Source organism: Mustela lutreola, chromosome 2, assembly GCF_030435805.1.
Source record: "Mustela lutreola isolate mMusLut2 chromosome 2, mMusLut2.pri, whole genome shotgun sequence".
Classification (NCBI taxonomy): domain Eukaryota; kingdom Metazoa; phylum Chordata; class Mammalia; order Carnivora; family Mustelidae; genus Mustela; species Mustela lutreola.
Genome location: NC_081291.1, coordinates 205,278,344 through 205,293,228, shown reverse-complemented (window position 1 = coordinate 205,293,228; position 14,885 = coordinate 205,278,344).

The following is a 14,885-nucleotide window of genomic DNA, read 5'->3' as shown; positions in this document are numbered from 1 at the left end:
GACAGAATGGGAGAAGATATTTGCAAACGACATATCAGATAAAGGACTAGTGTCCAGAATCTATAAAGAACTTAGCAAACTCAACACCCAAAGAACAAATAATCCAATCAAGAAATGGGCAGAGGACATGAACACACATTTCTGCAAAGAAGACATCCAGATGGCGAACAGACACATGAAAAAGTGCTCCATATCACTCGGCATCAGGGAAATACAAATCAAAACTACAATGAGATATCACCTCCCACCAGTCAGAATGGCTAAAATCAACAAGTCAGGAAATGACAGATGCTGGCGAGGATGCGGAGAAAGGGGAACCCTCCTACACTGTTGGTGGGAATGCAAGCTGGTGCAGCCACTCTGGAAAACAGCATGGAGGTTCCTCAAAATGTTGAAAATAGAACTGCCCTATGACCCAGCAATTGCACTATTGGGTATTTACCCTAAAGATACAAATGTAGTGATCCAAAGGGGCACATGCACCCGAATGTTTATAGCAGCAATGTCCACAATTGCCAAACTATGGAAAGAACCTAGATGATTCCATCAACAGATGAATGGATCAAGAAGATGTGGTATATATACACAATGGAATACTATACAGCCATCAAAAGAAATGAAATCTTGCCATTTGCAACAACATGGATGGAACTAGAGCGTATCATGCTTAGCGAAATAAGTCAGGCGGAGAAAGACAACTATCATATGATCTCCCTGATATGAGGAAGTGGTGATGCAACATGGAGGCTTAAGTGGGTAGAAGAAGAATAAATGAAACAAGATGGGATTGGGAGGGAGACAAACCATAAGTGACTCTTAATCTCACAAAACAAACTGAGGGTTGCTGGGAGGAGGGGGTTTGGGAGAAGGGGGTGGGATTATGGACATTGGGGAGGGTATGTGATTTGGTGAGTGCTGTGAAGTGTGTAAACCTGGTGATTCACAGACCTGTACCCCTGGGGATAAAAATATATGTTTATAAAAAATAAAAAATTAAAAAAAAATATATACACAGAAATGTTACACAAACATATCTGATATTAGAGTAGTACACAAGATTCTATGGGTGGTTTTTTAGGGGTAAATGGAGGAATTGAAAAATGGGGTATAGTTTAGGGACATGGACTGAATTTGAGGACAAGAAGGGAATAAAATACACTGAGAAACCCATAGATATAAGTTGAATAAATCTGTCTTCCTCATATGTAGCTAAATCATGGTCCAATTAACTTACATATAATAATTTATTTCTCTACATATTGATAGATTATATAATAGCAACAATATACTTGGACTCATTAAATCTTTTTGTTTGTTTTTCCTAGCCTATTCTACTAATGGAAATGGTACTTCCTATTTCAGCATTCTCATGTAAACTCAATTTGCTGGTCAAGATATCAAAGAAGGGGTGTTATAAGTTTAATGCTACAGCAGTCATTATTTTCCTGTAGTTACTACTATAATAAGTTAATTTATTTTTTCCATTTTCTAATATGTAGTGCCTATTTAATTTATCACATAAAAGCAATAGTCATGCCAAATTAAAGTAATAGAATATTGGTCATGTTACATAGATAATTTTTGATTATCACACGAAATGAAGTCTCAACACTACAATCCAATTAATCAGAGTATGAGTAAGAAGGGCACCATCTTTACTGAAACAATTTCTTCAGGAAGATTTTTCTCTAAGTATTTCAATATACATATTTTTTTCTTAGACCAGAGCAAGATTATTTCTTGTTCTCTGAGAGGTCACAGTCATCCAAATGCCTTCAAGATAGGTAGATAAATGTCACTTATGAAAAGTGTTAACTATCTACTCACATTTTTAAATCCCCTTTTTTTTTTCAGATCTCCACTTGTTCTTTTATTTTTTTTTTATTTTATTTATTTTTTTTAATATAATTTTTTATTTTTTATAAACATGTATTTTTATCCCCAGTGGTACAGGTCTGTGAATCACCAGGTTTACACACTTCACAGCACTCTCCAAAGCACATACCCTCCCCAATGTCCATAATACCACCCCCTTCTCCCAAACCCCCTCCCCCCAGCAACCCTCAGTTTGTTTTGTGAGATTTTTAAAAAATTGCTGGAGAACAGCAAATGTAAAGCATGACAGTATTTTTTAAATCTTGCATTAGCATAATAGGACCTGATTATTTTGGAATGTTTACATTAGAAGATTTTGTTTTATTCTCACTTCCTTGTTCTTTTCTACGTATATCAGCAACTCTGATTTAATGGTTTGACTTTGGTTCTCAGAAAACAATATCAGGAAAACGATATCAAGCCAGGGTAATTCTGAAAAATTATTTCACCATAAAATTTTTCAGAAAATGACTTATAAAAGAAGAAAGTGAGCAGATTTTTCTCACAATATCTATAATTGAAAAAGAAGAAATCATATCTATATGTAATTAATATAAAATGTTCATATTTTTTTTCATACAAAGTATTTCAAATCATATATTTTGTACTTACAGTACTTCTAAATTGGGCTAACCATATTTCAAATGCGTATAAGCCATCAGTGGGTAGTGGAGACCATGTTGGACAATGAGAGTTCTCGTATTTCAATGTACAAATTCAACCTTCAGAATTTTTCATCTTTGCAAATTACTCTTAACAGCCATCTTAATTCTGTTGTTTCCAGTGTCTTTTCTACTTTGTCTGAACAAAACAATATAAAACTTTTCACTGATCTCTGTTAAGATAGCCATAGGAGATTATCTGGTTTTCATTAAACAATCAACTTTGAAGAATCAAAAAACTCATATTAAATTATTAGAAGCAGAAGCTATAATATCATATATATATATATTATATAAATGCATTATATATAATTATTATTACATATTATATATAATATATATATAATTATATATTATATATAATTATATATAATATAATATATATATGTAAATATATATATATCATTTTAAATATATTTATTTAAAATGATGTAAGTGATGACCCTATAACAATCATTAAACTTGGTCTATTAGTAATATAATTATATGTGAAATATATAATATATATTCTGTAATTATAATTATATATAAACATATAATTGGAAATATGTATAACTATAATTATAAAAAGAGCATGGTTTTGTATGAACAACAAAGTATAACTAGTCAAAGTATTCAGCATTATAAAATAACTGTTTATTTTGTTTCATTTTGTTTCATTATGAATAATTCTCAATAAAATCTGTTTATGATAAATATTTCAAAGTATTGTTTAAAATAGATTTATGGGACAATATTTCATTCTACACTTTATAGATTGTTTAATGATTTCATTTTTATTATTTTGCTTTTAAAGGAAAAAGTTTTATTTATTTATTTTAGAGAGAGAGTGGACAAGTGGTAGGGAGGTGCAGAGGGAGAGGGACAAACAGACTCCTCGCAGAGCATGGAACCTGCCACTGGTCTTGAACCTAAGACACATGAGATCATGACCTGAGGGCAGAAATCACAAGTCAGAGGTTTAACTGGCTGAGTCACCCAGGTGTCCCTATTATTTCCTTTTTTGTACTCTTTTCTATTTGTGACATTTATTAGCTTATATTGTTACAATTATTTATTTTTCTACAAAATAAAAATCTGCTGAATAAACTGTAAAGTTGTTTTCCTTCGGGTGCAAAATCCAAAAGAGCTAAAATATGCAACATTGTATAAATGATAATTGCAGTATATAAGGTCTAAAATCTGGATAACATTCTGATGACATCCAAACTTAATTCAGTTTGGATGCTTACTGTCAGCAAGACATGTAAATGTTCTATTGGCAAAATTTCTTCTTAGATGTCTTAGTTTTAGTCTCTGCTTTGTAAGAAACCCAAACTTTAGTTTTAAGCTGTTTCTGCTTATAAGAGTGGAAAAGTAAAGAGAGACCAACCAGGCAAAGATTTGATTGGCGGAGAAAGCTGACTGATTAGAACCAGCTGGATTTATGGACAAGTCAACACTTGAACCCAGGGATTTCTGGCAGGCTAACAGCCTGGAAGCTTTTTTAGGAAGACCGGATCAAGTTACTGACCCAGAATCAATGAATATGTAACATGATGCCAACAAAATTACAGATACCATATAATTTAAAAGTTACACAGATAATCCATACAGTGAAATGCTACACCAGGAGAATTGAGAGTTTGCAATATATGCTCATAGCCCTTTATGCTACTTATGCTTATGTGCAGATTCCTTGCATGGCTGCCAATGACTGAGATTAAACACACTCATTTTCCCTTATTTAAACTATATGAATATGTAAAGAATAATTAGTAACATTTATATCTGCTTGTTTTTCTTCATAAGATGACAAATGCTGCATTTCAAAGTATATATGGGTGAAATACTGCAGATATTAGGGTAAATAAAATGATTAACAAGACAGATGTGAGACAGATCACTATTTAAGTACATTTTTAACATTTTTATTTAAAAATAGCCATCTCCAGTTATGACAAAAGTATTAGATTGTAATTACATAAACATATATTTAAACCCCAAGAAAAATAAAGGCAAAACACCCCCCAAATTCCAAACCATCTCCTTTTTTCCTATTAAATTAGTTCTAATCTAAAATTTAAAGACTGGCTCTGAGGAGCAATATGTGCCCCTCCCTCTTGGCCAAATAAAATCCTTTTTTTTTTTCCTTTTCTTTTTTATATTCTGGTCCATTAGGGAGAATTTTAGCAAGGTTCCTTGTATTTTTCTGTCCCTAGTTTTAAGATCTTCCCATGAAACATTTCACATCTGCGTGGGAAGTCATCAAGAGATTTGGCCACTAGTTGACCTGTGACCTGGACTCCTGCAAGTGAAGGTATCTTCCTCTCCTCTGTCCTTGGAATGTGCATTCTACTTGTATTCTCCAAAAGCTGCCCCAAAGACATAGCCTTGAAATAGTGATGTGTTGTTGAGAGCATCTGGAAGGTATATGTGACTGAATGCAGCTAAGACTTCTATACAAATTTTTAAAATTTGGCAGGCAGGTGCAAAGATCTACTCATCTTGAGGGTACCCAAAACAAGCTTCATATGTAAGTTACTTTGCTTTTTGTCTACCACTTAGCAATCTCAGCAGTAGACTGACTTTCTTTGGTCTCTCCCTGCCATTGGCATATAGGGGCTGGTTTCAGATTCCATAGAGGAAGCTTCAAAGGAGGTTGTAAACCAACAATTGATAAGCCAGCCAGGAGACCAAAGAAATGGATGTTGGGAATGAGGCATCCTCAGGGGAACTCAGGGAAAATCCTGAGTTGGCCAACAGTCTTCATGTGGGGAGGAGTAGCTTGTATGTCTGATGTTTGTGGACTGCACATGAGTATGGAGATGGCCTGAAAATGCTGGCTGGTTTTGTGTGCTTGGCGAGAAACTGTGATTAGCACAGTGTGGCAAATAATCTTTGGAAAATCGATGAGTAAAGAAGAGGGGGCACAGTTGGTTAGGCATCTTGACTCTTGATTTCAGCTCAGGTCATGATCTCAAAGTCGTGAGATCAATGGAGCCCTGTGTGGGGCTCTGTTGCTCAGTGAGGAGTCTGTTTAGGATTCTCTTTCTCCATCTTCCTCTGCCACTCCTCAACATAAATAAATAAATCTTAAAAAAAAAAAAAAAGACTAAAGAGGAGGGTGTTATCCTGATGGACAGTGAAATAGAGAAAATACCTTTTGCCATCCCAGCCTTAATACAAAGGAAAGTAAAATTATAGCAACAGCAACCTACAGTTCAGGAAATATTCATCATGGGAGAATTTACTCCTCCAAACTTAGTAGTGTAGCTTCAAAGTTCATGAAATGACCAGGGAAATTATCTGGATATGGTTAGTGTGGCTATGGGGTACAGGGAAGATGGCATTTCTCTGACCAGGCAGGAGGCAAAAAAAATGAGCATCTTCATGACACACCCTGTTCTCTAGCATCACCTACATGGTACTCTAGGGATTTCAGGTTCTCTCATAGATTAGATTATGTGAGTCTACAGGGAGGCTTATCATAGTGAGGAGAACCTCCCTGGGCATATGGAATCCTGGAAATCTATAAAGGAGGTACAACAAATTCTTAAGGAGCTGGGAATGAGGCAGGCAGCTCATGAAACTGTCTTTGAAAGACATATTCATGACAAGAATTAAAGATGCCTCCAGCACCTGGTATGGGACACTTGTATGCATGCTGTGTCCAGTAGTAGAACAAGATATTTATGATGTGGGACAATCCACTGCTGATCTGGAGAAATTGACCAATCTTGGGTATGGCTATGAGCTGTGGGAAAGACCCAAACTAGAGGGGTAATTTGGAAAGCCAAAAGGCTATCCCAATGGGCTGTAAAGGGTCCTGTAAAATAATCCCAGAAGCAACTGTGACTTGATCTCATTCCTGCAGGAACCCCACCTGAGCAAATAGTCCAACCAACTCATGATGTGTTGGTGAGACTGTAAAAAGCCTTAAAACCTGTACAAAAGTTCATACCTGCCCTTCCTGCGCCTACTATCCTTGATGTAACACTTGCTCCAGAGCAGTCTCAGGGATATAGTCCTTTTCCCAAGCCCCTGATAAAGCATACAGGCCAAGACTGCCTCACCAGCACTCATGTCAAATTTACTACTCACTGGTCCTCCAGAAATAAACAAGAGGGATGGCTCTGGTGGACACAACCTGTCCAAAGAGCCTGTTACATTGGTGATATAATGTTTACATGTGAAGATTTGCCTCTGCTATAGGACACTTGGTGGGCTTTGCTGAAAAACGTGTGAGGAAATGAATGGGTGATGGAAGGCCCAGCCACTACCATAAGGTTTGGAGAGTCATGTTTTTAGGTGAAATGTATGCTGTCGCAGAAGTTATGATTGATAAGATACAAGCTTATCCAATTCTGAAAAATGTGAAAGAGGTACAAACGTTTCTAGAGATTTTAAGGATTGGAGGGTTTTTATTCCCCAGTTGTTATAGTGACTTTATCCCTTATGCTACCTCTTAAAGATAGGGCCCATGTAGGACAGGAAGAGAGCAGCAAGTCACCTTTGAGAAACCAAAAATTCTAGTGCAGCAGATGAAAGCCCTGGGCATCAACCAAGCAGGACTACCATCTGAGTTAGATGTGTCTGTGACCCCAAAAGGTATGGTTTGGGCACTGTGGCAGAGACAACTAAATAGGAGAACATTTTTGTCCCAGCTCCAAAAGGGGACAGAAACCCTCATAAAGCAACAGCTCCTAGCAGTATGCACAGAACTTCTCCAGGTCGAGCCTACCACAAAGGAACAGCCACAACAGCTAATGGGTCGAACTCATAATGGTTTGGCTGGTCATCCCTCATAAGCCTGGCTGTTAACCCTTTTCATGAACAGGGGCTGTTCTAAACAATTAACCTTATGGTTTGGACAACAGGAAACAAAGGGGGAGATGACCATGAGAGGACCCTTTAAAGGTCAGGATATGTGGAAAGATGTTTGTGTTCAACTGAAAGAGTCTGAACCAGTCCTTACTTGTTTTCCTTATCCTGGCTCATAAGGCCCTGGAACCTCCTGGCAATCAAAAATCAAGAAGCTGGTGCCCTAGCTGGAGTATGAGTCCTAGCAACTTCCAGGAGATAAAGAACACTGGGTATATAAGAGGAGCTGACACTGTTTAGCCCATGGGTGATGGCGCATTGTCAGGGATGCTGGAAAGTCCTTGAAAATGACTTGGTTAATGAAATGACAGTATGCCCTGTGTGTTCCAAAAATGTCCAAAGCAACTGTCAAAGGAGTCTATGATGAGATGAGTCTAGCAGAGTTCCCAGATGTAAGTTCCCAAATTGATTATATTGGCCCCTCCCTCTGAGTGTGTTCTAAATATGTCTTGGTTTGTGTGGACAATGGATCTGACCCAATCCAAGCTTTCCCCTATCTCTGTGCAACCCAGGATGCTATGATTAGGATAGTAGACAAGGTGACTAACATGTCTGGATATTTTCATCAACCAAACAATGATTAGGGGATTACATTCCAAAGGTCATGTTATACAAAAGTAGGGAAAAAAAAACAAAACAAAACATGACATGACATTGAATTGAGAATTCTATCTCCTGAATAACCAGTAAGCTGCAGGATTGTAAAGAGAAAAAAATAAAATACATGAAGACATCAGATGAAATTACTAGCAGATAAAACCACCTTGCCTGTGTGGCCTGAAGAACTGTTCAGACTTCGACACATTTGAATGTTCACCAGTAGGACCTGTTGCTCCATATGCCCAACTGGGGACCCTTGCCAAGATATCCAATACTATAAATGTGTGCAAGTCCTAGAAAACAGCCCTGATTCTCACTGTGGATCAATGTGCTATGCTGCTGGGAATACAAAGTCCCTTAATGCCTGTAAAAGCAGTTATGTACTAGACAATGGGATGTCCCTCCAGGATAAGTAAGTTACTGTGCATCGGTGAGAGAGGGGGAGCTACTCAACGTCCACAAGGATCTCATTATCTTGCTAGAAGCTGGGCCTATGGAATACACTATACCTGGAATGGAAAATTTACCATTGAAAGAGGGGGTGAATGGGGGTCTTGGTCTGCAACACTCTCCCCCCACAATCTATCTCCTCAGTATTGTCACTCTGACCAACATGTATGGGATGCATAACAAAGTTGAATTCCTAAAGTTTCCAGCCACTCCTCAAGGCCAGGTGGGCACATTTCCCCCCTCCCCCTCCATTTTCCTGGAAGATGTTATAGCACATATAGAAGCCTTTTCTAAATGAACCCAGTAAGCCTTGAAAGATAACCATCAAAGTCTGTCCTCACTGAACACAAAAACGTTCCTACTGAGAAAAGCTGTCCTTCAAAATAAGATGGTCTGGATGTTATTATTGCCCATAAGGAAGCACCTATGCCATTATCCAAAGAGAATGTTGTGTGGGTCCATACTTGATGAGTCTACTAATTCTCATCTTCATTAAATCACATGAGGATATAAATGAATGTCCTAAATGATCCAACCCCCAGCTTAGGTGGTTCCAGGTCCCAGAAACATTAGTGGAAAACGTTGTCACTGATTTGGGGAATTATTATTTTAATCTATGTTTTCTCTTGCATATGCCTACATTGTGCTCTGGCATCTGCCCCCACAACAGTCAAATAGCTGTCAAAGGAGCCACCTCCATGCTAGTGAGACTCCTTTCTGACTGCTCTGGACACATTGCAGAAGAGGTTGATCACAAGGGCCAGGGGGAGTATTGGTAGAATTCCTCAAGAGGATATGGCTGCTAGTTGACCCAGGAGCAAGACCTGGCAATTGAAGTCACCTCACCACCAACTCCCATCCTTGGAATGGGTATTCTACTTGCCTTTCCTGGTCTCAGAAACTGCCCCCAAAGACCCAGCCTTGAGATAGTGATGTGTTGTCGAGGCATCCAGAAGGTATAGATGACAAAACCCCATTATGGTTTTTTGTAATACTGTTAAGGTATGATAGAGGTTGTGGAGATCTACTGGTTTCAAGGCCACCCAAGACAGGCCTTGCATATAAGTTCCCTTGCTTATTAAACCTGCCACCTTTCGATCTGTAATGACCTGTCTCTTTCTTTTTGGTCTTTCAAAATTAGTAAGAGAAGAGAAAAGAGCCAAATGGTCCTCTCAATTGATGCAGAAAAAGCATTTGACAAAATACAGCATGTGTTCCTGATTAAAACTCTTCAAAGTACAGGGAGAGAGGGAACATTCCTCAACTTCATAAACTCTATCTAGGAAAAACCCACAGTGAATATAATTCTCAATGGGGAAAAGCTGACAACCTTCCCTTTGAGATCAGGAACACAAGGATGCTCACTCTCACCACTGTTATTCAACATAGTACTAGAAGTCCTAGCAACAGCAATCAGAAAACTAACTAACTAAATAACTAAATAAATATGTTCAGATTAGCAAAGAAGAAGTCACACCCTCTCTCTCCACAGATGACATGATACTTTATATGGAAAACCCAAAAGACTCCACTCTCAAACTACTAGAACTCATACAGCAATTCAGTAATGTGGCAGGATACAAAATCAATGCACAGAAATCAGTGGCTTTCTTATACACTAACAATGAAAATACAGAAAGGGAAATTAGGAATTGATTCCATTTACTATAGCACCAAGAACCATAAGATGTCTTGGAATAGATCTAACCAAAGAAGTGAAGGATCTATACTCGAGGAACTACAGGACACTCATGAAAGAAATTGAAGAGGACAGAGAAAGATGGATAAACATTCCATGCTCATGGATCAGAAGGATAAACATTGTTAAAATGTCTATACCGCCCAGAGCAAGCTATATTTTCAATGCCATCCTGATCAAAATTCCACCAGCATTTTTCAAAAAGCTGGAACAAACAAGTCTAAAATTTGTGTGAAATCAAAATTAATAAAAGGAAATCTCCCTAGAATGAAACTGAAAAGTTTAGCTGGGAGAACTCATATGCCCTATCACTCACGGTTAATTGCAGACCCAAAAGAAAGAGGTGAACCCTGCACATGGATACTACTTTACTATCCCAGTAGAAGGAAGTGTCTTCCACCGCTTATGTCCCTCACTGGCACTATTACAACTCAGCTAATGAAAAGCCTCTATACTTCCAGTTCTCAGTTAATGCCAATGGATTTTTTTTTTTAAAGATTATTTATTTATTTACTTATTTGACAGAGAGAGATGACAAGCAGGCAGAGAGGCAGGCAGAGAGAGAGAGGAGGAAGCAGGCTCCCTGCTGGAGCAGAGAGCCCGAAGCGGGGCTCGATCCCAGGACCCTAGGATCATGACCTGAGCCAGAGCAGAAGGCAGCGGCTTAACCCACTGAGCCACCCAGGTGCCCCTCCCCCTTTTTTTTTTCAATAACAAATAGCCTTCCCAGATTCCCACTTTTCTCTATAAAAGAACATTCCTGTCATTTGTTCTCTATACTTACTTATGGTTTTGCCAGAGTGTGTTGTTCGAGATTGCAATTCTTTGCTATTCTCAAATAAACCCATCTTTTGTTACTAAAATTACTGGCAGTTTTATTTTTTAAGGTTATCAGGTCTTTCCTTGCCCTAGGCTTACAGGCTGGTTTCAGATTTCACCTGGGAAGCTCTTGAATAGCAAACATCAAAGCAGTTCATGGAGGAAAAAGAGCAAAAATCACATGAAGAAAGATTCTATACCCTGAGCTAAAATAGAGAAGTTTTATTGATGACATTAAAAAATATTAAGGAAAAAGAAAGAAAAACTAACTTTGTCATTGCGTTATTCCAAAGTCCCAGTAAAAATAGAAGTCAGTCTGTTTTTGATTCCTTAATATAAAGATTTTAGTGTAATAATTCCTATTATAAAATGTTAATATTTTGTGAAAATATAGATTATAACATCAATAAAATAGAGCTCTTTAAAAAGGGACAAAATAGCTCTTTAAAAAGGGACAAAATTAAAGAGAAGTACAAAAATTCAGGATAGGGAAAGCCATGAATCAGGATAAAATGATGTATATATTTTGAGTAGAAATGGATATTAAAACACTCAACCATCTAAAAGCATGAAACCTTGCCATTTGCAATGACATCGATGGAGCTAGAAGGTGTTATGCTAAGTGAAATAAGTTAGGGAAAGAAAAACACCCTATGATTTCACTGATATGTGGAATTTAAGAAGCAAAACAGATGAACATATGGGTAAGAAAAGAAAAATAAAATAGGATAAAAAATAGAGAGGGACGCAAACCATAAGACACACTGAACTCCAGGAAACAAACTGAGGGCTCCTGGAAGGTGTGTGGGCAGATGAGGTAACTGGGGGATGGGCATTACGGAGGCATTTGATGTAATGAGCGCTGGTTGTTATATGCAACTGATGAATCACTAAACTCTACCTTGAAACTAATAATACAGTTTATGCTAATTAAGTTGAATTTTTAAAAAAATACAAAATATAGGCATAGTGTTAAAATCAATCTTTTAAATTAACCAAGATTAAACTGCCATTGAAAAGTAAAATGCTGACACTTTAAAGCAGATGAAATTCTATTAAACTGTCAAAATAATTGGTTAAACAAGAGCACCACACACAGTTTTTATTCCATGTGGCAGGAGTTATTTATGAAGAGTCTGGTTTTCCTCATAATTTAATGTTTCTGTTTGATCCACATACAGTTATGTTTCATATAGAATCCTTCAGTTTCTGGTGTTAAATTCAAAAGTTTAGCTTAACTTCAAATTAAAACGAGTTGAAATGATTTTTGATCAATGATGTGAAAAAATAAACATTTTAAAAATAATGTAATTTTTAAAGTGATGAAAGGCAATTTTATTCCAGCAGCCTGTACTTATTTTATTCTAAAAGAATGAAATGCATAAAAAATAACAACTTTTATTTTTGTTTGCAATCTGTAAAGTTAAGTTATTTTGCTGATGTAAAATACCAGTCACTCACTTGAGGACCATGTCACCTTTTGAAAACACCACACAACTGCTTAGATGTGGCAAAGCTGAAGCATATCTTCTACTTGTCCAGAGTTGAAGCAGTAAGCAACTGCCTTTGGCCAACAGATGTTTTCTTGACCACAGATCTGACAGTGTTGGGAAACAGCCACAAAACAAGGCAGCACAGCAAGATGCAAGAGACTTTTCGTTTAAGGGCAAAACACCCCAATGGCCACCTAGCATAAATAATTTCTACTTTCATGCTCATCAACTTGTACAAAATAGAGCACCATTTTTAAAGATGTGATGTGGTAGAACCTGGCAAAGCTTCATATTATCTTTTTTCACCTATTGGCTGTATAGTTTTTGCTTTGAATCTATAAAATATGTTTATTATTCTAAAGAAAACTTTTAATTTCTGAGGAAAAACATCATTGTTCACGTCACATATTCAATAACAAATATTTAGACATCTTGAGATATACTTTTTCAAATTTATGAAAGATATGGAGACTTGGTAGTATAAATTAAAACACAACAAACAAACAAACAAACAAAAACAGTATTGGCCAGATCTTGCATTTGGACATGCTTCTCTCTAACAATATCTTTTTATCAGCCACAATATCATGTCTATCTATAAAACTCAAACACAAAATATCTCAATTTAAAAAAAAGGAATGGTTATGAAAAAGAAGAAAAACATTATATTAATTATATTTTAGTATATTTATTATTTAGTCATAAAATAAAAATGCTATATCCGTTTTTTTAAGTTTAATTTTAACCTATGAAAGAAAATAGTACCTCTGTTTTATTTAAAGTCATGCGTGCCTTGTAGACACCACAGAATAAGTACCTGCTCATGATTTTTGTTGATTCCAAATGTTTTAAGATGAGTAACATTGAAAGGTTCTTTCAATTAAATCTCAATTGCCTGTAATCACCAAAATCAAAATGAGTGATTAAACATTCAAGGCAACTTCAGACCAGACCAACTGGTTGATAAAGTTTGAATCTGAATGCTTCCCATCCTAAAAGAGAAACACTTATCAGGCACCTTTACCTATATTCTGTCCTGGCCAACTAAGTTTTTCACTTTAAATTTAAAAACAACAACAACAAAAACCAGTTGATTTCATTTACTCCATTCAAGATTTCCAACCACACTGCCAAATAATGGGGAATAAGCAAGTCCTGTTTCTCACACATGTACTCTACTATACAATACAAACTATACAGATATGACCTGGAGATAACAGTTAATGATTTATGCTGGATTCTGATTCAGCGACTGAGGGGGACACATATACCCATAGTTTCAGAAAGGATGAAAATTGAAAATTGAAAATTGAAAATCTTTGAATGTATGGGAAAGTTTCTCTAGAAAATCCTTCTCTCATATAGCTAACAAAAATACTCCCATCTGTTTTAAATAAAGGTCTTTTTTATTTTTTCTTTTCCAATAAAATTTTGGAAAGAGTTTCTTCTATAAATTTTGGTCCTCTTTCTTTGCACATTTGAGAATATTTTTCTGCTTAAAAGTAACTTATCCCACTTTTCACTTAGTTTTAAATGTTTACACTGATTTCACATAAACTCTTTCAAGACATTTATTTCCAAAATATTATGGCAAGCAAAAATAACTGTCCATGATTTTTTTTAAATTAGAGCTTTTATAGGAAGGCTACATTAGGCATCTTAAATTACTCTTCGGACCATTTATAAATTTTCTTGCTAGAAATCACTTTGGAAATACATTGTTCTAATAACTAAAACTAAATGGCCAAAATTGCATAAGTATTTAGATTCATTACAAAATTTCCATAGAGTATCTAACATTTTTATCTAAGAAGATCCACTGGAATTTATCTTGAAGTGAAAATCTTCAGAATCTCAAGTTTTCAGGTCCTAGCACCTGAATGACTAAAAACTCAGGTTTTAATGACTAACAAGGACTATAGACTGGACATAAGAAATATGAAATGGATGCACTCTATAGCTCATAAATTGGAAGTTTCTAATTAGACAATTCTCAAAAGCAAAAAATAAGGGGAAAAAAGGATTTTTAAAAGGCAAATAAATGTAAATTGAAAAGTATACTGAATGAAGTAGAATTTATTCTTTTTTAATTTTTTTAAAAAAGATTTTATTTATTTATTTGACAGACAGAAATCACAAGTAGGCAGAGAGGCAGGCAGAGAGAGAGAGGGAGAAGCAGGCTCCCTGCTAAGCAGAGAGCCTGATGTTGGGCTTGATCCCAGGACCCTGAGATCCTGACCTGAGCTGAAGATAGAGGCTTTAACCCACTGAGCCACCCAGGTACCCCTAGAATTTATTCTTATGTTGGAATTTTGATGAGACCTCATGGAATCCAATTTTTGATAAAAATTTTTGTTAAAATTTATAAAAAGTATAACCTTTTTCTTATTAGATTCATTTGAGTTTAGTAAAACCTAATAATAT